At 42.4% G+C, this 19,661-nt stretch overlaps 1 protein-coding gene across 1 annotated transcript in view; it reads left to right on the forward strand.

The window, feature by feature from the left end:
• The window catches only part of CA8 (carbonic anhydrase 8), a 230,125-nt gene that overhangs the window by 96,271 nt on the left and 114,193 nt on the right, over nt 1-19,661 (forward strand). The window contains exons 3-4 of the mRNA XM_036830406.1: nt 6,870-7,013; nt 11,875-12,008. The gene's annotated coding sequence lies outside the window, so the exon portion shown is untranslated. The remainder of the gene's footprint in view (nt 1-6,869; nt 7,014-11,874; nt 12,009-19,661) is intronic.

Below are 19,661 nucleotides of genomic sequence, written 5' to 3' on the forward strand. Positions count from 1 at the left end.
TAGTAAACTTATCTTTCCTCTGATTTGAACATTTGTTCTGTAATTAACTATTTGCGAGACATTACAGTGCAGCAGTTAAGAACTCTAACGTTAGAGTCAGGTAATTGTAGATTTGAATTCAAACTCCCATGCTTAGTAGTTCTGTGACCTTGGACAGGTTTATTCAACTCTTCTGGAGCCTCTAAAATGGGGATATTAATATGTATCTCATTGGGTTGTTGGGAAGGTTAAAATATGCATATCATCTGACATACATCATTTTGTACGTGACATTGGGGAAAGTTATTTTTTCTCTTTGGGTCTCAATTTTCAAAACCAGTTGAAATGATTTTGCTAATACTCTATTCATTTTTGATTTATTGGGAAATCTTTGGGTTTCTTTCCAGTTTTCTGGAGATTATGATTCCAATATGATGGAGAAGATTGCATTCATTAATTTAATTCAAAGAAATTGCTCTGGCTGCTGCAATTAATAAGTTGGATTAACATTTGTTTACTAGAGGTATGTAAGTCTGGTTATGTTACTGACTTTTATTTATTTATTTTTTGCCTCGCCGCGTGGCATGTGGGATCTTATTTCCCCGACCAGGGATCGAACCTGGGCCCCCTGCATTGGCAGCGTGGAGTCTTAACCACTGGACCACTAGGGAAGTCCCTATGTTACTAACTTTTGACTGTAGACAAGTTATTTAAGCCTCTCTGGGTTTCATCTTCAAAATGAAGATAATAACACCTACTTCACAGCAGTCCTAAGAGTAGACGAATATCTGTAAAGTACCTAAGATGGTGCTATATTATACTAATGTCTAATAAATGGTAACATTATTTTCATTATTATTATTATTGAACATAAAAAATCAAAAAGATTGCTGAGAAATTATGTGGAGGAAAGTAGGTTGGCCTGAAAAATATAAATGAAAGAAGTCATATAAGCACGACACATACAGGTCAGAAGTATTCACTGGACATTTGGAATCCACGAAAATTCTCAACTTCAGGCTGATGGGCTATATTCAGCTATTTTTGGCTTCTCAGAATTCTAGCCAAACAGAAACCTCAGATAACTGTCTAGATTTTGTGATAGTAGGTTGGGTCTTTGGTATCGAAACAGTGGTAGGCAATTTTGGGCTTAGTATTTAAGCAACGGGCTCTGCTGTCTATTGAGTTGTTTGCCAGCTCAGAGCCTGGACTGTTCTGTGCAATATTTACTTCACCTCCATACCTTAATCATCTCTTGACTAAAGCACGTTTTCCTACCCTCCTTTTTTTTTTCTTTAAATTATTATGTTTCTTTCTATTGTTTGGCCGTGCCTCGCAGCTTGCGGGATCTTAGTTCCCCAACCGGGGATTGAACCTGCACCTTCAGCAATGAAAGCATGGTGTCCTAACCACTGGCCTGCCAGGGAATTCCCTCCTACCCTCCTTGTATCTCATCCTTCGTGCTCTTTGGTTCATTAGCACACATTCTACCAACATCACAGAAACTTCCTTTACTCCCCTATCATTTTCTTCCCGGGGCCATCTTCAGTAAGTCTGTCTCACAGAAAAACTGCCCAGTGAACCACAGTCCTAGCAACAGCCAGGGAATGACAGATTTCCTCTGGATTATTTGCTGGATCACTGAAATGAGCAGTGCTAATCATTCCCCAAATAGTTTTGTTTTATCTTAAAATTATTTTTTATTACATAAATAAAACATGTTTGTCAAAAGTCAAGGTTTCACTGGGTGATACTAGATGGTATTTGATTAAGGACACATATTCCTGAATCCTCCGTTGACCCAGCTACATCATTTCCTCTTTAGGTTACTAAGAGAGATTTATTTAACCCCAGGCAATAATGGGCATATCAAGTTGTAGCAAAATACATTCTCTTTAGTTGGGCTTTAGCTCCAAATACCCATGCAGAACAGCGGGAAATGGGCTGGACTCCTTGGAGGGTAAGCTTCCCTCAGGCTGGTTACTGGGACTGCCGTGGAACCCAGGCACCCTGTTTGCCTTGCACCATTGAACACATAAGCTGGGAATTTGCATTTCAGTGGAGCAAAATCCCATCGTGCCAGCCAGAGGAAAAAGAAGACAGAGCAGATTTTCTCCTTATAGGCTCATTTAAACTCTGTGACTCTGTCCCAAAAATCTGAACAATCTTCTTTCTTAGGATAGAGTAAAAGGAGGTGGGCTGTGGAAGAGGAGGACTCCAAGGGCACGGTCCTCATTCACTAGAGGAGCTTTAAAAAATCCTGACAGCTGGGTCCTACCACAGACTAACCAGATTGCTACGGTGGGCCTAGGCATTTTAAAGAGAAGCTTCAGAGGGATTATAGGGTGCAGCCAGAATTGAGAACCACTGTCCTAGAGGCTAACATTATTTGTTATGAAAACGTGAAAAACTGCAGCCAGAAAAAAAGAAGCAAACAAAGCGATCCCACTACCCCCAAACAATGACCATTGCCACTGTGGTCTTCCATGTATCTATATCCAGGAGATATTTTAAAACAATGTGAAGAATGAGTTTCTGTAACCTAATAAATGGTACAAATAGAAATTTCCCTTTTATAATTTTTTCTAAGTCTGAACATGATTCTTTCCTGAAGCCATTAGGCAAAAATGGGTAAGACTCTGTCTTAGTCCATTTAGGCTGTTATAACAAAATACCACAGCCTAGGGAGCTTATAAGCAACATTTATTTCTCAGTTCTCAATTATTAGTTCTGGAGGAAGGGAGGTCCAAGATCAAGGTGCCAGCATGGTGGCATGAGGGCCCACTTCCTGGTTCACTGCTGGGCCTTCTGGTGTGTCCTCACATGGTGGAAGGGGCGAGGGAGCTCTCAGGAGCCTTTTTAACACGGCACTAATCCCATTTTGAGGGCTCTACCTTCAGGACCTAAGCACGTCCCAAAGGGCCCACCTACTAATACCATCATCATTGGGGCGGTTAGGATTTTCACGTGTCAATTTTGAGGGGACACACCCAGACCACAGCAATCTCTCAAACATGTTTCCTATTTAAACTCTTTCCTCACCTTGTCCTTTTCTCCAGAACGTGTTACCCTCCAGGCAGCAGCTGGACCTTCAGTTCTTCCTACGCACAGGACCACGATGTCTTCAGGCATTTCGGGTCCCCATCTTATAGCCGTGTAACTGGTTCCCTCCTGGAACAAGATGCTCTGTTTAAAAAAAAAAATTTAATTAATTTATTTATATTTGGCTGCGTTGGGTCTTCATTGCTGTGGGCTCTCTCTAGTTGCGGTGAGCGGGGGCTACTCTTCATTGTGGTGCGCGGGCTTCTCATTGCAGTGGCTTCTCTTGTTCTGGAGCACGGGCTCTAGAGCGCAGGCTCAGTAGTTGTGGCGCACGGGCTCAGTCGTTGTGGCGCACGGGCTTAGTTGCTCCGCGACATGTGGGATCTTCCCGGACCAGGGCTTGAACCCGTGTCCCTTGCATTGGCAGGCGGATTCTTAACCACTGTGCCACCAGGGAAGCCCACGAGATGCTCTTTTTACCTACCGAACACTTCTCCAGGAACTCTCTCATCAGAAATCCTGCAGCTTTGGAACAGTGATGTTTTCAGAGCCCAAACAGAACCTTCCATTTTATCTAAAATATTAGATGAGGAGAGATCCCTCGCCTAAGGATAAAAGGTGCCTTTTACAAGAGTTGGAGGCTCTGTTCCTCAGTGCCCTTACAGAAAATGATTGCCTGAAGGGAAAAAAAAAAAAAGGTTTGAAGGTGATTACTCAAGAAAAGACCCTCTGTTTTTCCTCCACACAGCACCCTGGAGATACATTTGGTATTTCTCCACCTCAGATTTCACTCCTTTTGAATGTTTCCATTCCCATTTCTTCCCACAAGGTAGACAAAAATCTCCACTGACCCTGTTGAAGAATCTGGTACTAAAATACCTGAATTACAACCAAGCAAGGTTGTCGTCTGCGTGGCTCAGAGCCTGTGCTGCGCCCTCCGGAGGGAGGGTGACAGTGGTGGCTTGAATTTGGAAAGGCATCAGGGAAGAGGTGGCACCTGAGTTGGACCTGAAATGACTTTAGCAGTGAAGCACCTGGGAGTCAGGGGAGAGGAAACGTGAGCGGAAGGAACGTAGCAGGAGAAGATCAAGGTTGGGATCTGGACTCACGGAGAGAGTTCTGGCCTGGCCCTGGCTTCACGGCAGGCAGCTGTGAGGGCTACGGGTGTGAAGGAGGACTGCAGACAGGCCCCTGCTAAGCCAAGGGGAGAGTCAGCACTTTAGTCCACGGGCCCTGGGGAGCCACTGAAGGGCTCTGAGCAGGGGTGTGATACTAAAACAGTCCTTCGTAAAAATGAAGTTGGTAGCGGTGGCGAGGATGCTTTGGGGTGTGGGATGGAGGGTGGTTACGAAGCTATTGCCTCGGCTCCGGCAATAAGAATTTAGGGACTCAATTAGGAAGAGGGCCGTGGGGACGGAGAGATGGGGGCGTATGTGACAAACACCGCAAATGTAGTCTCATTAGGATGGAGTGATTGGATGGGATTGACATGTGGCCATGAAGAGGAAGAAGAAAAAGACCATCCAAGGTTACAAGCCTGAATAACTGTGGGAATGGTGATCCCGTAAACAGAAATCGGGGTTTGGGAGTTGAGACACTTGAGAGAGATGTTACAGATACTGTAGGTAGAGCTTTCCATGTATCGTAGGTGACGACAACAACAACAAAAGTTTGGCAAAGTTTTGAACTTCAACCTCTAAGGAGAAGGAAAGGTTTCAAATGCTGTAGAGAGTTGTGGAGAATGATTTAGGAGAAAATGCTCACCTTGTCCCATTTGGAAAGAAGGTTAGTTTTTAATCATCTCAATCCATTTGGCTTAGGCGGGAAAACGACTTCCTAGAAAATCTCTCAGGTAATTGTGTTTATAGCTCCTTACGTTATCATTCAATATTTACTTTCTGGCAAGGAAATTTCATGCCCAGTAAAGAAGAACCCTTGTGTTTACTATCACAACTAAGTAAAAATAGATGCCAAACTAGGTGGTTCTTAATGTTTAAAAAAATTACACTGAAACACTCTTTACTGAGTCCTATTAATATTTTATTGAGGAAATAGCACATTTACTTCTGAGTAAGGGTTAGTTATTGCAAAATAATTTTTATTGCAAAACAATTTATTTGCTCCCTCCCACTCCCCCCCACTCCCCCCAACCCCGGCCCCTGCCCAGGTCTCCTAAAGGTCTTGATTATAACTCAACAAACCTGCTACAAAAAATATATAGATGGTTCGAAGTGTTTTTTTAAAGTTCATTTGAAAAAAATAATGGCAAAAAATTGTACCGGTTTATCAGGTCATGTTAACATTACGTTGTTTTTGTAATCCTCTTTCCCGAGTATTTATTTAGAGTATATGGGAATATGCATCATTACATACTTAACATGAACAAGGGCTTCAAATATTTTACAAAAGCAGGTTTTTTTCCAGCACATGTTTGGTATATATGTGCCAAATGCTGAGTCAAATGCTTGACATGATTATTTCATGTATCTCTACAACAACTTACTGAAGCAGGTACTATTATTGCCATTGATCTTTATAATTTGAAGCTTCTGTATTTGCAAATTCACTTACTTGCTAAAATTTACTTGTAACCCCACATGGATGCTTGCCATACTTTTTCAGTCATTTGTGGACACACACCTGTGCAGAGCAGGCAAAAGTTTGAGTTGCTTGATGCACATGTTCCCAGGTGAGGTGCAACAAGGCCACACTCGGCCTTCTTGTTTCAGCCTCACACTGAAATGAACTAGAGAGATAATCCTTGAAAGTACAGTCTTAGCCTCACACTGTAAATGTGTCCTTTTTTAGGGTCTATGTAGTGCTGTTTTTGTATTTTTATGCTTTATGTTGATTTCGTTGTTTAAAATGGCCCCCAAGCACAGTGCTAAAGAGTGTTCTTAACAGTATGGAAGTTCCTTAAAAAAATAAAAATAGAGCTACCATATGGTCCAGCAATCCCACTCCTGGGCATATATCCGGAAAAGACAAAAACTCTAATTCGAAAAGATACATGCACCCCAATATCCATAGCAGCACTATTTACAATAGCCAAGACATGGAAGCAACTAAGTGTCCATCGACAGATGAATGGATAAAGAAGATATGGTGTATATATATACAGTGGTATATTACTCAGCCATAAAAAAGATTGAAAGAATGCCATTTGCAGCAACATGGATGGACCTGGAGATTATCATACTAAGTGGAGTCAGTCAGGCAGAGAAAGACAAATCTATGATCTCACTTACATGTGGAATCTAAAAAAGTGATACAAAGGAGCTTATTTACAAAACAGCAATAGACTCACAGACATAGAAAACAAACCTATGGTTACCAAAGGGGAAGGGGGGGATGGATAAATTAGGAGTTTGGGATTAACAGGTACACACCACTATATATGAGATAGATAAACAACAAGGACCCACTGTATGGCCAGGGAACTATATTCAATATCTTGTAATAACCTATAATGGAAAAGAATCTGAAAAAGAATAGATATATATATCTATAACTGAATCACGTTGCTATACACTCGAAACTAACATAACATTGGAAATCAACTATACTTCAATAAAAAGTTGTTTGTTTTGGGAAACAAACAACAAAGCTAAACAAAAAGAGTGTTCTTAAGAGATGTGCCTTATGGAGAGAACAGTTGTGTCAGATAAGCTTCGTTCAGGTATGAGAGAGTGATAGGTGGTTAGTTCAATGTTAACAAGTCAACGACGATGTATATTAAATAAGGTGTCTTTAAACAAAGCATACATAAAAGAAGGCCGGGTGTTTATGGGTTGATAAGAATATTGTGACCAGAGGCTCACAGGACCCTAACCCTGTCTTTCCCATAGGGTCAATGGTTCCACATTCACGAATTCAGTGTTTACGGCGACTTCATAGAACGTAACTACCGTGGACACGAGAATCAACTGGTATCTCCTTTCGTGAACTAGGAAGCTGAGACCTGGAGGCATGTGCCCGAAGGCTTTCTGTGTGTAAGTGGCAGCGCTGGGACTCGACTCCGTTCAGTGCAATGACTTTGATACTCTGCTGCCTCCAAAACCAAGTGTGAAATGGTTCTTTTGCTTCTTCCCATAGTCTCCTGCTGTTTATACTTTCTCCTTCAGCCATTTGTATTCCGAGGAACCTGTCTTCCACTTAGAGTTTGAAAGGTCTCATTTCCTGTTTGCATTGGTGCTCAGGGACTAGGGCTGGCCCTTCACAACAGATCAGCCCTGGGTATTCTGGACTGCTCAGCGGCCACGCCACCCACTCTCCTGAGTCCACAGGGCATGAGCGTCCACGGTCCCTGGAAGCATAGGCCATAGGATGTTGGGGCAGAAGGAAAGTCAGTCCATGTCTAGGGTCAAAGTGAGACAGGCTGGGACCTGGGACCCTTTGCTGCACTGTTGCAATGCTTGCACCTGGAAAAATGTCCCCCAGAGCAACAAAATAAAAAGAAACTATAAGGGACTAAACATAACTGCATGCATGCACAGTTGGGGCAAATTCTGGACAAAAGATACAAAAAACCCCCAACTGCCACTTCTGAAGAGCCGGGAGCAAAAACAGGGTGTCAGGAGCAAAAGCAGGGTACTACACATGCGCCCTGCACTCAACACCACCAAAGGGGTGGGCAGACCACCTAAGCCGCTCCCCACTGCTGCAGCAGGGGCCCCGATAAAGCCTTGCCTGAATTTCTTGTCTGGCCTCTCATCAATTTCTATTGATTGGGGAAGGCCAAGAATCCTAGTCGGTATCAAAAGGAATTGTCAACCTTTGTTCTTATGTCCAGGAATTCTGAGCACAACACCTGCAGGAAACTGTTATTGCCTACACGCTACTTCTTGGCCGACATTTTATTCCTTGGCTGTTTGCTTCAACCCACCAGCCCCACTAAATGCTCACCCAAAACTTCCTGAAAAAACATCTGTTTTCAGCCACTTAAGGGAGTTGAAGCATTATCATTTGTGAACACAAAAGTAGCAACAGCACGCATTTCTGTTTAACATAATACAAGTCAACACATACCTTAATCTGCAAACCTTTGCTCTCAAAGAGCTCAGAGAGCTTCCAACGACTGACATCTGTGCTCCCAAATTTACTTTATTGTTCTGGAAATTACTTTTTTCTGAATATAAAACTAATACATATTTATTGCAGATTATTTGGAAAATATAGAAAAGCAGAGAGAAGACTATAGAAGGTAGTTGCTAATCCCATCACTCACTTATAAATCCTCTTAGAGTTGGGGTGTGTGTCCCTTCAGTTTTTTCTTATAGTTTATACAGTACAAAATGTTACATTCCAAGCTTTTTCCCTGAATGCTATTCTATAAATATTTTTCTATTCATTTAGAGATTGTTATTACTATTAAATGATAGCAAAATATCCTAGTGAAACACATACACCATGAATTATTTAAAGATTTCATATAGCTGTATATTCAGGTGGTTTGTTTATTTTTTTAATATTATAAAAAAACTCTACAATAAGAGTCCTTGTAGCTCAGTCCTTGCACAAACCTCTTGTTATTTTCTTTGGAAAAATTATGAGAAATGAAATTGGTAGGTCAACAATATGCACATTTTTGCGGCCTTTGAAAGACTCACACCCAGCTGCAGTGTAAATATTGGTTAGCACCCAAACATCTTTTACTCTTTAGCTGGATTTCCTGCATTCCAGCAAACATATTACTGGTGTGGTGGACAGGCAGGGTGAGGCTTAGAGAAATAAACTTCAAGGACAACGTTTTGGAATAAAAATGGCTACCTTTTAAATCTTCCAAGTATTGACGGCAGCAAGATAAGGGGAAGCTAGAACCGGACTGAATGTGTGTGTGGGCATCTCTGTTTGGTAGCTGTCGTCAGGGGTCCACTTCCCACAATAAGTTCCAGACCATCCTGACTTAGGATGTATACTTGAACTTGCCTCGAGTAGCTGCTGTGATGGGATCCTGACTTTTGAACACCTTACACTCAGAACCTGCCACCTCTCCTTTAACTGGCCAAATTCCCAAATAATACTCATCTAAAGCTTGGAAAACTTGAAAATAAAGTAACTTTTGCAGGTGTAGTTGCTGTAGGGTAGAGCTCCGTTGGGTAAGTTCTTCATAGTGATGAAACAGAATCACTTAGGACAGAAGGTATATGCAGCTGCGTGAATCTATTTTTATCTCTTGGAAAGACAGCCATTGTGTCATCCGTGTACTGTGTCATTGGCTAACTGGTGGCCATTATGTCTAGAGAAAACCACCACCACCATCACCATTACTTCAGTCTTTCTGCTTAGAGAGTAATTGATGATCAGTTCTTAGTACAGGATATGTATTGTTTACATTTAGCAATAAAGAAATAATCACAAATTCCCATAATGTGAATGTGAAATGAATTAGATCCAATAGAGCATTACCCATTGTTTACATGTCAGATCAAAATTTCTTTTTGGGATCTGAACACATCAGATGGCAGAGAGCAACAGCGTTCTTCCTTTTCACCAAGGAAACTTTTACTGTGCCCGGTTTCTGTTTCTGCATGCCCAAATTTGTCACAGAGACAAGAATTTGGTGCTTCCCTGGTCTTCCAAGTAGCTGGTGGTGGCAACAAATGGTATTTACGCTGGGAACTCTGCTTGCACTAAACTCACTTGTGCGTTGGCAAGCAATCCAAGTGCTGGCTGTCAGGGCTGGCAAACCTGTGGTAGGCTGTTTGTCTTTGAGGTTCCTACCTCCCCTTCTTGTACACTTTCTTCATTTCCTGTTCTTCCTACTTCCTCTCTTGCAGCCTGGGTCACAGAGAAGAAAGATCTGATAAACAAATTTTCAGTAAGTTGATAACAATGCATGTTGCTCCTCCTAGAAATATTTAAAATTTAAAGTAGGTTCCCAAGAAGGAGGACATGCTTAACAAAAGAGTAAGTAATTCCCAATGTGTGCCTCACTGCCATTTCCATGTGTATGTACATCTTTATGGAGACATATATTTACTTTGGTGGTAAGAGGGCGAGAAATGTCAGAATAAAGCGTAGAAGAATATAGCTTTGTAATGCAGTTGTTTTTATTTGGTCCAAGGATTGTTGATTGATGTGACAATTTGTCAGTGTAAACAGCCATTTGGTTGGTGGAAGATTCATTCCTTTTTCATTTATAGTTCTTTACCCTTCATCTGTTCTCCTACTATTAGGGGAGCAGAATTTAGAAGCTGTTAGTGATTTGATTACTATGAAAATCACTGACTATTTTCTTGCATTGTTAAAAAAATTCTTCATGGTTCACTGCAGCAAATTTCTGCCTGATTATCCTGGAAATGTTCGCATAGCTCATTATATTCTTTTTGAAATAAGAAAAACATTTGCTACAATTCCTAGTCACTAGTGGAACATGTAGGGCTTTAAAAACGTAAACAAGATAAATGCATTTGGTCCTGTATTTATACTCCAACGCTTCCTGTTCTTTTGGAATTCAAATTTCTTTTTAGGTACAAATACCCACTCATAAAAGGCAAAGGAAGATTGAAGAGACTGTATTCAAATAAACAGGAGCTTTTCTAGTGTGATTTCATGGTACATATCTTTTAAATTATTTTATGTGCTTTTATTAAGAAGAAAATTTTACTTTATCCTTTTGGTATAAAGTAAATAGGTAGTATACATTAGAATCTACGGGAAGCATTATGTATTTTTGCCTTTAATTTTGTTTGGAGGAATAAACTCTAAAAAGAAAAATAATTTCTTTGGTCTTTTAGGATAGTTATTACTACGTATTGTACAGAAAAAGCTCCATATATATTTTCATTTTATTTGTTACCCAATTTTTAATGACTTTATTTCAATGTACCAGGAGCTCCTCTTTGGGTGGATCAAGCTACGAGGATTCTTCATCACTGTGAGAAAATAGTTCAGTGCCACAAAAGAGAATGTGCCTTGTAGGTCTGTTGAGTTGACACAGCACAAATCAGTAGCTGAAATTCAGGTAAAGGTAATAAATATCTCACAAGAAGACCAAGACTCTGGTCAGAGATTCTTCGTTTCTTAAGCCGTTTCTGAAGAAGTCATTTAATTTCTCAAGTTGCATCAAATGTTGCTCTGATGTGTTAATTTCTTTGATTCACTCTCTCTAAATACCAATAGCATTTACTGTATGAAATTCCATGAGCACGTTGACATTCTGCTCTTTTCTAAAATGGATCATAGCATATAGAAAGGGCATTCACACCACCACCACTGTCACCAACATCAACAACTTGATTCTGGCTTGGGCTGAAGTAAATTCATCTTTGTGGGATTTCACAGAGCAAAGGTGGAGTAAAGAGGTATCTCCCAGTCATGCTGTGCTTTATTAAACACATGGATCCACAGAGGACTAAGCTTGCACTGCAGAAATGGGTCAGGTCAAGCAAATTAATATTTAATTAGCAAAAGAAGTTCACCATTGAAATGGATGGGAAACTCATAGAAAATTGTTCCTGGAAAATTTTCCTTTATTTATTTATTTAGGTATTTATTTACCGTAGGTAAAACCTTATTCTCTGTTTAGAAAAAAAGTCTTTATGTGCTGATCAAATGTCAGTCCTTGAGGGTTTAGGGTATTATCCATAAAGGGATTAAGAAAAGTGTATGATGAGATTTCTGGAGAAAGCATAGGCTATTCACTTAGTGAGAAAATGAAAGGACTAAATGTTGATATATCAACTTTTTATCATGTGGAACTCAACCAATTCACAGTCACAATTATCACACTTAGATCCCCAGGATTCATGCACTTATCAGTCTAAGAAGTGTATGGTGAGTGGCTGCCATGTGCTTGGACCTGGGATAACTGTTGGAGATAAAACGTGAAGGAAAATCTCTGTTTTTCAGAAGTTTATAGCCTTGTGAGAAGACAAGACTTCACAGAAGTAACTATGGAAATTAAAAGAGGCATGAAAATTGCTGTGACATCCTGATGGACTAACTCCAGCCTGGCGAGAGTTAGGAAAAGCTTCACGAAAGAGGTGACATTTTAAAAAAAAAATTTATTTATTTACTTATTTATTATTTTTGGCTGCGTTGGGTTTTTGTTGCTGTGCGGGGGCTTTTCTCTAGTTGAGGCGAGCGGGGCCTACTCTTCGTTGCGGTGCGAGGGCTTCTCATTGCAGTGGCTTCTCTTGTTGTGGAGCACCGGCTCTAGAGCGCAGGCTCAGTAGTTGTGGCGCATGGGCTTAGTTGCTCCGCAGCATGTGGAATCTTCCTGGACCAGGGCTTGAACCCATGGCCCCTGCACTGGCAGGTGGATTCTTAACCACTGTGCCACCAGCGAAGTCCCAAGAGGTGACATTGATTGGAGCTGAGTCCTGAAGAATGAGTAGGAGTTGAAGATGGAGAAGAAAGGAAAGCGTCAGAGGCAAAGTGAACAGCATGTTCAAAGACACAAAGCAGAGCTTCTCAAAGTCCTTCCGAAACACGGGGGCGATGGAGGGTACTCTCTCAAAATGCAGATTCCTGGGCTCACGTAGCTATATTTGGAATCAGAATCTCTGTGGGCGGGGCCTGATAATTTACATTTTGGCAAGCGTTCAAATATATTCTTATGTATGCCACAGTGTGAGAACCACTGGCATGGGGGAGAGACAAGAATTTCTAGATTTCCTAATATTATTAATAATAAAGGTATCATAGGTAGTACATATTACAATTATTATCATAGTCTGGCAATATGATGTCAGATAAAGTAAATGTCCTAGGCAACTGTTGTCCTTCTTGCTTTACTTTGTGCTTTTTAAATTTTCATATCTGGAGGACCATCACTGGTTGAGTTGTGTCCCCCAAAAGATATGTGCAAGTCCTAACCCCCAGTACCTGCAAATGTGACTTTATTTAGAAAAAGGATCTTGGCAGATGAAATCAAGTTAAGATGAGGTCCTAAGAGTGGGCCCTAATCCAATATGATGTCCTTATGAGAAAGGAGAGATGCAGAGAGAAGCACACACAGGGGAATTCTGTGTGATGCCAGGAGCAAAGATGGGAGTTATGCTGCCACGAGTCAAGGGATGCCTGGAGCTCCCAGTAGACAGAAGAAGCAAAAAAGGATCCGCCTTCAGAGAAGTCAGAGGGAGCACGGCCCTGCCAACAACTTGATTTCAGACTTCTAGCCTCCAGAACTGTGAGAGAATAAATTTCTGTTACTTAAAAAAAAAAAAAAAAAGAATTTCTAGATTTTCCCTGAAAGAAGTCAGTCTTACAACGGAATGTAGAGATTTAGCAGGCCCTTCAGGGAATAGGGCAGACTGAGTGGTTGCCATATTGGTAGACTTTTTAGGGGTCAGGTGATCCGGGCTGTGCCAGGACATCTCCTCCAGAGCACTGCATCTGACCCTGTCTTTCACGAAGAAGGGATCACAATGCCTGGGTGGCCTCTTTGGACCGTAGAAGCAGCGGGTTCCACGGCTGGAAATACTGCTGCAGTGCCCATGCTAAGTGGACCAAAAGGCTACTTACGAGCTCTGAAGGGGACCGAGTAGGAGAGGTCCCTGCAGCAGGTGTGGGATGTATCAGCAGGGGGACGGAAGGTGTGTGGAGCACGTGGAAGGCCCCAGCGGGAGAGTCACAAAGCAGGCCCCCAGCCTCCGCTGCGCTCAAGCCATCTCAGAGCAGCATGGAATTAGACACTTCAGAAAAGCATCTCCTGCTGTGTTACTGGGCTTTGGAACACCCCGTGACCATGCGGCTGGATCTGTCCATCATGAGCAGGGCAGACCTAGTAAATCATAAAGTCAGGCTGGCCCAGCAGCAATCCAGCATGAGATGAAACGGAAAGTTCAGGATCGAGGCCAGGCAGCCCTAGTGGGCAAAGCAGATGGCGTGAACAGCAGTGCAGACCCCAGCGCACCATGTCTGTTGTTCCGTCCCCCAGTGGCTTAGCCCCGTAGCCGTACAGAGCTTCCCACTGGAGGGAGAAAAAACCCACGCTTGCTTGTAGAGGGTGAGCTCGTTAGGTGGGTGCAAACTGCAAATGCATGACCTCCATGTTGCAGGCTCCCTGCGAGGTGGCCTTGCTAGAGTGTGGTGAGGGAAAATTCTTCCAGTGGGCAGTGCACCTGGTCACCCGCTTTAAAATGAAAGAGAAGTGGCCCAGAGTTAGAAATCATGAGAATCCTGGGAAATAGTGAATGGCTTGGCCAACTGGGCAGGGGTCTAGAAGGAAAAAGATTGGAAGACCATGGTTGTGTGTGGATGGACACATGGAGGGGACCTGACGACCTTTGTGTCACACGTTAACACGAGACAAGAGTAGCCTCAGAAGAGACACTAAACAACGGAGCAGACAGAACGCCCCAGCCTCATTGGTAACCACCCTAGTGCTGACGTGAGGAGCCCCTGAATGCAGGGGCCATGGTGACTATGCAAGGGCCCAACAGCATGGACCTACACCCACCAAGACCCGTCTGGCTATGGCTGCCATAGGAAGTCTAAACTGCCAGCTCGGAGAAGAAGTATGAGAGCTTCCATCTTCTCCAGAACCCTGCCCTGGATCACTTCCGTTCTATCCCAAAAGGGCCTCAGATTCACCCTTAGAATAGCTTCTTGAAAAATCCGAGAGATTGTTCACTTTGGAAATACTACCATCACACTTAGAATTCTTACAATTTTTCACCTGCTGAGCTGCTAAACTGGACAGATCCAGTTTTATTATTATTATTTTTTCTTTTCCTTTGTGGTTTATTACAGGATATTGAATACAGTCCTGTGCTATACAATAGGACCGTGTTGTTTATCCATTCTTTATACAATAGTTTGCATCTGCTAATCCCAAACTCCCAATCCATCCCTCCCCCACCTACCCCCTCCCCCTTGGCAACCACAAGTCTGTTCTCTGTGTCTGTGAGTCTGTTTCTGTAAGATCCAGTTTTAGTCCTAGTAGAAATAAGATTTGACTTAAAATTCTTCAGGTTGTCTTTAGACAGTTAATAAACTGGCAATTATTGAAGAAGTCTGTTTTAATAGCACTGAAACAGCATCATAGAACTCTCACGTTGGGAGAGGTGGAGGCCTCATGCAAAGGCCATGGGTGAGAAGTTGATTTCCTTTAAAACTCCACTTCCCCCATCCTTTAAATCAAATGTATCTCAATTACTGTAGGAAAACTCAAAAGCATTAATATTACCTTTCATCAATTCACAGTATCTCATAATAACGGGCGAAAATCTCATAGAATGTACTTTAAAACACCAATTGTGTTTGAGAGAAAAAAACCAAAGTGATCTTTCACAGAAGCCACTGGTCATATAAAAGACCAATTCCATAGCTTGGAAAACGTAAGAACATTCTTTTGTAATGTTCGTAATCCGTCAAGATGTGAATATACAAAAGTCTAGCTTTTGAGAAATCTATTCTTGGCAGGAGAGCAATTTCAACTGGCAAAAGTAATCCTTTAATCAGTTAATGAATTATCTGGAATTTCAGCATCCAGATAAAGCCTTCTTATTTGGGATAAACCTGCTTTGTGGTTCCAAATTTGTAAAACTTTGCCCTGCCCTGTATTTTGAACTTTATCAAAGTGACTGGCAAAAAAAAAAAAAAAAAAAAAAAAAAAAAGTCTCTATAGGATTTTGCCCTAGAGGGACAGCATCTTACAATGATCTCTGGAGGTGTGCTGTCACTACAGCACAGGACAAAAGCTTCTCTGGTTTTCAGTGATAGAAATGATCACGGTGTATACTGTAAGCTGACGGCAGAAGAGGCATCTACATTCCTTCACCCCAGGCAACTAGGCAGAAGAGCTGAACTCTCTGAATGCCTGATAAATACTCCAATGGCAAATGGAACTTGAAAGAGAACAGGAATTGCCTCAGGCATCTTTCCAAAGACTGTGCCTTTGGGAGGCCTCTGCTTTTAGAGATTTTGGAAGCAAAATAATCAGTGTTTCTCGTATTGAATTAATAGCTTAAAATTGAATGAAGTCATATCAGGAACTTCCACCTTTGCTTTAGGGAAGACTTAGCTTTGCACTTCCTGCGGTTCCGACACCCTTCTGAAAATCTTGCACACCTGCCTCGCCAGTTCTGCTTCTCAGCAAGTGCTCTCTCACTGTGCTGCGTACTGTGCCTGAATTCTCCCTGTCCTAATGCCTCCAAGTCTCTGCTCTGTTGGAAATCCTCCCCTGCCACCCCTGCCTCCTGGTTTTCTATCCATTCTTGAAGATCTAGTTCAAATATCTCTTCCTCGAAGAAACCTTCTCCGATCCCTACAACAGGGATCAGTGTCTCCTTGGAAAGATCACTCACAGCACACAGAATTCTTCACATTCAGTTGTGTTAATGAAACTGAGCAGGACCCTGTGGGGTTCCCCGGCATGGAAGCCTTTCAAAGGGTTGTTAATCAGGGAAGGGAGGGGATGCAGAGATGAGGGAGGAGCGGTCAGGAAACAACAGTGCCGCCTTGGGGCAGGGTCCTGGTCCCCGTGTAAGCGCAACACAGAACAATATCTTTAAGCTCTTCTGCAGAACTAACCGCCCCCCCCACCCCAACCAATGGAAGACGCTAACTACTTGATGAAGCATTCCTCAGAGAAGATCAGGAGACCACCCGGGGCCAGATTACAGGAATGGGGGTGGGGGGGGTGGGGGGTGGGGAGGGGGTGCCCTGCACACACCCTGCTCCTTATCAGCAACCCCACCCTTGAACCATCGCTATAAAACTCCTCGCCAAATCCTCTCAGGTTGGGACACATAGTTTCTGGAGGGCACAAGTCCACTGTGTCTCCCTTTGCCTGGCAAAGCAATAAAGCTATTCTTTTGTACTTCACCCAGAACTCTGTCTCTAAGATTCAATTCAGCACCGGTGCACAGAGGCCGAGATTTCGGCATAGGGTTTCGGCTAATGCAAAGCCTATTTAGTACAAGTGTATCTCCTTCTCCGAATCACAAGCTGAGGCGGGGACTTGCCTCCCTTTTCCTCCCCTCCCCTCCCCTGCTTTGCACACAGCCTGTGCAGGCCTCTACTTCCTGGATGTCAACACTTAACACAGACTCCTGCCACTGAGGTCTTAACTGTCTGCCTCCCCACCCACCCCACCCTTCAGCAAGACTGTAAGCTTCAGGAGGGGTGGTTGTTCTGGAAGTATCTTGGGAGTCATTGTATCCAGTGTTCAAATCATGTGAGGAGCGTATGACCCACAGAAGGCAATTAATATATATTTGTCGCTGCTTTATCCCTCTGCACTTCCTTTCATAGTGTGATAAAATTAATAATTATTTTTTCATTTGGGTCAAACTGCATTAATTAATAAGCTTTCCCAATCTGTCAAGTGCTTTTGGAAATGAAATAATATTATTGTTGTCTAAGCCCAGCTCGGTTCCTCTAAAGCAGAGGCCAGGCACTATTATTAATGACTTAAATGCTTTGGAAGATTACCAGATTGTTTCTAGAGTCGAGAGTGAACTTCTGCAGGCACTTGGCCTCTCTTAAATCAGCAAAAGCCACAATGTTGGATCAAAAGGAAGGTACACAAATGAACACAGGGTACATTTCCAGTGTTGTAACTTTTCCTTTAACAAAAGGATCTCTGGAAGCAACCTGTAACCCAATGTGTATTCCTGTGACTTCTCAACAGGTAACACTAAGGAATTGTAGCAAACTGGAAACTATCATGTGCTAAACTAAGTACATTAGAAATATGTACGATTTATACCTGTGGTTTTCTAATTTTGTAATGTGTAATACAACTGTGAGGATTTGGTACAAGAGTTGGCAAAATGTTTTCATCTAAACACTGTTACATTAACTAACTAGCTGTTCTGCAGGGGAAAATGTAACTTAGGAAAACTTCAGCTGAATGGCATGAATATGCGGAGTTCCAACTCCTTGACCGCAGTGAAACCCTATTACCCAAGTTTAGAAACTGTTTACATAAAATAACACTAAATCTTAGAACTTCTCAGATGTGCAAAACCAAGATTAAACAACAACACGAATGACACAAACCAGGGAAAAGGCTGTTACTCTTCTCTAAAATAGGCCTTTTCATGGAAATAAAATAGGTGATTTTTTTTTTTTCTGAGTTAAAATTTGGTTCATTTTAATTTAGGGTTGCTATTTGTTCACCATTCTCCCAGCTGCTTAACATCTTTGGAATGTTCTTAGAAACCAAAGATCCAGACTTCTTCACTCTAGTGAAAAGAAGATACAAATGCAGAGTGGAGATTTTATGCCCAAGCCCGTATTTTGAATTCTGCAGGGGGCGTCCCACACACTCTACTTCCAATTCTTTCATAATCACTTCTGACACTTTCCAAGAGAATAACAATGAGGTTGAAATGCGGTGAAAGCTGATTGTGTGAATTTATTTGGTTTTACTCACTTGGAATTAGGGCCATTCGGGGAAAATTTACTCTGCGCTGTCACTGAGGAAGAGGAAACACCCTCCTTACCGGCCTGCACAGGCTTTTCTACTTTCATGTCTATCTGTTTATTTATTTATTTATTTATGGCTGTGTTGGGTCTTCGTTTCTGTGCGAGGGCTTTCTCTAGTTGCGGTGAGCGGGGGCCACTCTTCATCGCAGTGCGCGGGCCTCTCACTGTCGCGGCCTCTCTTGTTGCGGAGCACAGGCTCCAGACGCGCAGGCTCAGTAGTTGTGGCTCACGGGCCTAGTTGCTCAGCGGCATGTGGGATCTTCCCAGACCAGGGCTCGAACCCGTGTCCCCTGCATTGGCAGGCAGATTCTCAACCACTGCGCCACCAGGGAAGCCCTCTACTTTCATATCTAGGTCTGGGGCCGTTTTTGCAAACCTTCTCCCTTTTCAACTTTGGAGCCATGATAACTTTTTTGGCTCTGATCTTTAAATAATTTTGTGTCTATTAAAAATGCTCAAATACATCATAACTTGATAAATGTGTTCCTTATCATAGTTGTAGAATAGCAGTTAAGTGTGGGTTCTGGAGTCAAACTTCATGGATCCAAAACCTGATCCCGTTGTTTCCTGGCTGTGTGACCTCTGGCGAGTTACTGAGCCTCTCCAAGCTTCCGGGCACCATCTCTAAAATGGAGATGACAGTTGAACCTCTGTCTCAGGGTTGTTATGAGAATAAATGAGATCATGTTTGTATATAGCTTAGCAGTGTCTGCTAGACAGTGAGTGCTCAAAAAATGGTAGCTATTGTTTATATGTGGGTTACCATTACTGTGCGATCTTCTAATTTTTCAAATTCTATTGGGAATATCATCTTATTTGGCCCTTCATTATAATCATAACTGGGTCATCCTAAGTTATCTCTGCCAGAGAGGTGCTTCAGGCCTCACCTTACCGAGCACTGATATTAATTCATTTCTTTTTAATTTATCAAGGGACTTCCATCAGCTACTAATTTAGCAGAGCCCAGAGTCTCCCTGTGTGTCCTTGAGCTGAGATGTAAAAGATCAAGTATGTAAGTGAGGAACAGATATGAATTGCTTAGCCTGCCAGCTGTTTACCTTCCTGTTTTTCAAAATGGCTCTTAGCAGCAAGCAGGAGACAGGAAAAAGGTTGTTTTAAGTTGGAACTTGATTTAACGTGTTCTGGACACAAGACTCTCACTTTCAGCCCCGTCAAGCCTGGAATACATGAGCTACAGCCTGCAGTGTATTCAGTGCACTGTGAGTGGCCTAGAGGTCAAAGGGAATCAGGCATTA

The sequence above is a fragment of the Balaenoptera musculus genome, chromosome 17 (genome assembly GCF_009873245.2).
Source record: "Balaenoptera musculus isolate JJ_BM4_2016_0621 chromosome 17, mBalMus1.pri.v3, whole genome shotgun sequence".
Taxonomy (NCBI): Eukaryota; Metazoa; Chordata; class Mammalia; order Artiodactyla; family Balaenopteridae; genus Balaenoptera; species Balaenoptera musculus.